This window comes from Chiloscyllium plagiosum, unplaced genomic scaffold (genome assembly GCF_004010195.1).
Source record: "Chiloscyllium plagiosum isolate BGI_BamShark_2017 unplaced genomic scaffold, ASM401019v2 scaf_3996, whole genome shotgun sequence".
Taxonomy (NCBI): domain Eukaryota; kingdom Metazoa; phylum Chordata; class Chondrichthyes; order Orectolobiformes; family Hemiscylliidae; genus Chiloscyllium; species Chiloscyllium plagiosum.
The window spans coordinates 5,668-10,560 of NW_025210313.1; positions in this window are offsets into that span (position 1 = coordinate 5,668).

The window sequence follows — 4,893 nt, forward strand, 5'->3', positions numbered from 1 at the left end:
GGTGAGGGTCAAGCTTAGGGCGGTGTTGGTGCTGCCGGTGGTAGTGGATGTGGTGCTGGGTGTGTTGGTGCTGCTGGTGGTAGTGGCTGTGGTGCTGGGTGTGTTGGTGCTGCTGGTGGTAGTGGCTGTGCTGCTGGGTGTGTTGGTGCTGCTGGTGTTAGTGGATGTGATGCTGGGTGTCCTGCTATCAACAGTGGTACTAGATGTGCTGCTGAATGTTCTGGTATCATCAGTGGTACTGGGTTTGCTGCTGGGTGTACTGCTATCATCAGTGGTACTAGGTGTGATGCTGAATGTACTGCTATCATCGGTGATACTGGATGTGCTGCTGGGTGTACTGCTATTATCAGTGGTACTGGATGTGCTGCTGGGTGTACTGCTATTATCAGTGGTACTGGGTGTGCTGCTGAATGTACTGCTATCATCGGTGGTTCTGGTTGTGCGGCTGGGTGTACTGCTATCATCAGTGGTACTGGGTGTGCTGCTGGGTGCGCTGCTATGAACGGTGGTACTGGGTGTGCTGCTGGGTGTCCTGCTGGGTGTACTGCTATCATTGGTGGTTCTGGTTGTGCGGCTGGGTGTACTGCTATCATCAGTGGTACTGGGTGTGCTGCTGAATGTGCTGGTATCATTGGTGGTACTGGGTCTGCTGCTCGGAGTACTGCTATCATCAGTGGTACTGGGTTTGCTGCTGGGTGTGCTGCTATCATCAGTGGTACTGGGTGTGCTGCTGAATGTACTGCTATCATCAGTGGTACTGGGAGTGCTGCTGAATGTACTGCTATCATCAGTGGTACTGGGTTTGCTGCTGGGTGTACTGCTATCATCAGTGGTACTGGGTGTGCTGCTGAATGTACTGCTATCATCAGTGGTACTGGATGTGCTGCTGGGTGTACTGCTATCATTAGTGGTACTAGGTATGCTGCTGAATGTACTGCTATCATCGGTGGTACTGGGTGTGCTGCTGGGTGTACTGCTATCATCAGTGGTACTGGGTGTGCTGCTGGGTGTACTTCTATCATCAGTGGTACTTGGTTTGCTGCTGGGAGTACTGCTATCATTGGTGGTACTGGGTGTGCTGCTGGGTGTACTGCTATCATCAGTGGTACTGGGTGTGCTGCTGGGTGTACTGCTATCATCAGTGGTACTTGGTTTGCTGCTGGGAGTACTGCTATCATCAGTGGTACTGGGTGTGCTGCTGAATGTACTGCTATCATCGGTGGTACTGGGTGTGCTGCTATCATCGGTGGTACGAGGTTTGCTGGTGCGTGTACTGCTATCATCAGTGGTACTGGGTGTGCTGCTGGGTGTACTGCTATCATCGGTGGTACTGGGTGTGCTGCTGAATGTACTACTATCATTGGTGGTACTGGGTGTGCTGCTGGGTGTACTGCTGTCATCAGTGGTACTGGGTCTGCTGCTATCATCGGTGGTACTAGGTTTGCTGGTGCGTGTACTGCTATCATCAGTGGTACTGGGTGTGCTGCTGAATGTGTTAGTATCATTGGTGCTGTGTGTGCTGCTGAGTGTACTGCTATCATCAGTGGTACTGGGTGTGCTGCTAAATGTGTTGGTTTCATTGGTGGTACTGGGTGTGCTGCTGGGTGTTTTGGTATCATCAGTCGTACTGGGTGTGCTGCTAAATGTGTTGGTATCATTGGTGGTACTGGGTGTGCTGCTGGGTGTTTTGGTATCATCAGTCGTACTGGGTGTGCTGCTAAATGTGTTGGTATCATTGGTGCTGTGTGTACTTCTGAGTGTACTGCTATCATCAGTGGTACTGGGTGTGCTGCTAAATGTGTTGGTTTCATTGGTGGTACGGGGTGTGCTGCTGGGTGTCTTGTTATCATCAATGGTACTGGGTGTGCTGCCTAGTGTACTGCTATCAAGGGTGGTACTGGGTGTGCTACTGAATGTACTGCTATCATCAGTGATACTGGGTGTGCTGCTGGGTGTACTGCTATCATCAGTGGTACTGGGTGTGCTGCTGAATGTACTGCTATCATCGGTGGTACTGGGTTTGCTGCTGGGTGTACTGCTATCATCAGTGGTACTAGGTGTGCTGCTGGGTGTACTGCTATCATCGGTGGTACTGGGTGTGCTGCTGAATGTGTTGGTATCATTGATGGTACTGGGTGTGCTGCTGGGTATACTGCTATCAATGGTGGTACTGGATGTGCTGCTTAATGTACTGCTATCATCAGTGGTACTGGGTGTGCTGCTGAATGTTCTGGTATCATCAGTGGTACTTGGTGTGCTGCTATCATCGGTGGTACTGGGTGTGCTGCTGAATGTGTTGGTATCATCAGAGATACTGGGTGTGCTGCTGAATGTGTTGGTATCATCAGTGGTACTAGGTGTGCTGCTGAATGTATTGGTATCATCAGTGGTACTGGATGTGCTGCTGAATGTGCTGGTACCATTGGTGATGTGTGTGCTGCTGAGTGTACTGCTATCATCAGTGGTACTGGGTGTGCTGCTGAACGTACTGCTATCATCGGTGGTACTGGGTTTGCTGCTGGGTGTACTGCTATCATTAGTGGTACTGGGTGTGCTGCTGAATGTACTACTATCATTGGTGGTACTGGTTGTGCTGCTGGGTGTCCAGTTATCATCAATGGTACTGGGTGTGCTGCTGAATGTACTGCTATCATCAGTGGTACTGGGAGTCATACTGAATGTACTGCTATCATCAGTGGTACTGGGTGTGCTGCTGAATGTACTGCTATCATCTGTGGTACTGGGTTTGCTGCTGGGTGTACTGCTATCATCAGTGGTACTGGGTGTGCTGCTAAATGTGTTGGTTTCATTGGTGGTACTGGGTGTGCTGCTGGGTGTTTTGGTATCATCAGTCGTACTGGGTGTGCTGCTAAATGTGTTGGTTTCATTGGTGGTACGGGGTGTGCTGCTGGGTGTCTTGTTATCATCAATGGTACTGGGTGTGCTTCCTAGTGTACTGCTATCAAGGGTGGTACTGGGTGTGCTACTGAATGTACTGCTTTCATCAGTGATACTGGGTGTGCTGCTGAATGTACTGCTATCATCGGTGGTACTTGGTGTGCTGCTGGGTGTACTGCTATCATCAGTGATACTGGGTGTGCTACTGAATGTACTGCTATCATCAGTGATACTGGGTGTGCTGCTGGGTGTACTGCTATCATCAGTGGTACTGGGTGTGCTGCTGAATGTACTGCTATCATTGGTGGTACTGGATTTGCTGCTGGGTGTACTGCTATCATCAGTGGTACTGGGTGTGCTGCTGAATGTGTTGGTATCATTGGTGGTACTGGGTGTGCTGCTGGGTGTACTGCTATCAACAGTGGTACTGGGTGTGCTGCTAAATGTGTTGGTTTCATTGGTGGTACTGGCTGTGCTGCTGGGTGTGTTGTTATCATCAATGGTACTGGGTGTGCTGCTGAATGTTCTGGTATCATCAGTGGTACTGGGTGTGCTGCTATCATTGGTGGTACTGGGTGTGCTGCTGAATGTACTGCTATCATCAGTGGTACTGGGTGTGCTGCTGGGTGTACTGCTATCATCGGCGGTACTGGGTGTGCTGCTGAATGTACTGCGATCATTGGTGGTACTGGGTGTGCTGCTGGGTGTACTGCTATCATCAGTGGTACTAGGTGTGCTGCTGGGTGTACTGCTATCATCGGTGGTACTGGGTGTGCTGCTGGGTGTACTGCTATCATCGGTGGTACTGGGTGTGCTGCTATCATCGGTGGTACTAGGTTTGCTGGTGCGTGTACTGCTATCATCAGTGGTACTGGGTGTGCTGCTGAATGTACTGCTATCATTGGTGGTACTGGGAGTGCTACTGAATGTACTGCTATCATCAGTGATATTGGGTGTGCTGCTGAGTGTACTGCTCTCATCGGTGGTACTTGGTGTGCTGCTGGGTGTACTGCTATCATCAGTGGTACTGGGTCTGCTGCTGAATGTACTGCTATCATCAGTGATATTGGGTGTGCTGCTGAGTGTACTGCTCTCATCGGTGGTACTTGGTGTGCTGCTGGGAGTACTGCTATCATCGGTGGTACTGGGTCTGCTGCTGGGTGTACTGCTATCAAGGGTGGTACTGGGTGTGCTGCTGAATGTACTGCTATCAAGGGTGGTACTGGGTGTGCTGCTGAATGTACTGCTATCATCGGTGGTACTAGGTGTGCTACTGAATGTACTGCTATCATCAGTGATACTGGGTGTGCTGCTGAGTGTACTGCTCTCATCGGTGGTACTGGGTGTGCTGCTGGGTGTACTGTTATCATCAGTGATACTGGGTGTGCTGCTGAGTGTACTGCTCTCATCGGTGGTACTGGATGTGCTGCTGAATGTACTGCTATCATCAGTGGTACTTGGTGTGCTGCTGGGTGTACTGCTATCATCAGTGGTACTGGGTGTTCTGCTGAATGTACTGCTATCATCGGTGGTACTGGGTGTGCTGCTGAATGTATTGCTATCATCGGTGGTACTGGTTGTGCTGCTGAATGTATTGCTATCATCGGTGGTACTGGGTTTGCTGCTGGGTATACTGCTATCAACAGTGGTACTGGGTGTGCTGTTGAATGTGTTAGTATCATTGGTGGTACTGGGTGTGCTGCTGGGTGTACTGCTATCAACAGTGGTACTGGGTGTGCTGCTTAATGTACTGCTATCATCGGTGGTACTAGGTGTGCTGCTAGGTGTACTGCTATCATCAGTGGTACTGGGTGTGCTGCTGGGTGTACTGCTATCATCGGTGGTACTAGGTTTGCTGGTGCGTGTACTGCTATCATCAGTGGTACTGGGTGTGCTGCTGAATGTACTGCTATCATCGGTGGTACTGGGTTTGCTACTGGGTGTACTGCTATCATCAGTGGTACTGGGTGTGCTGCTGAATGTACTGCTATCATC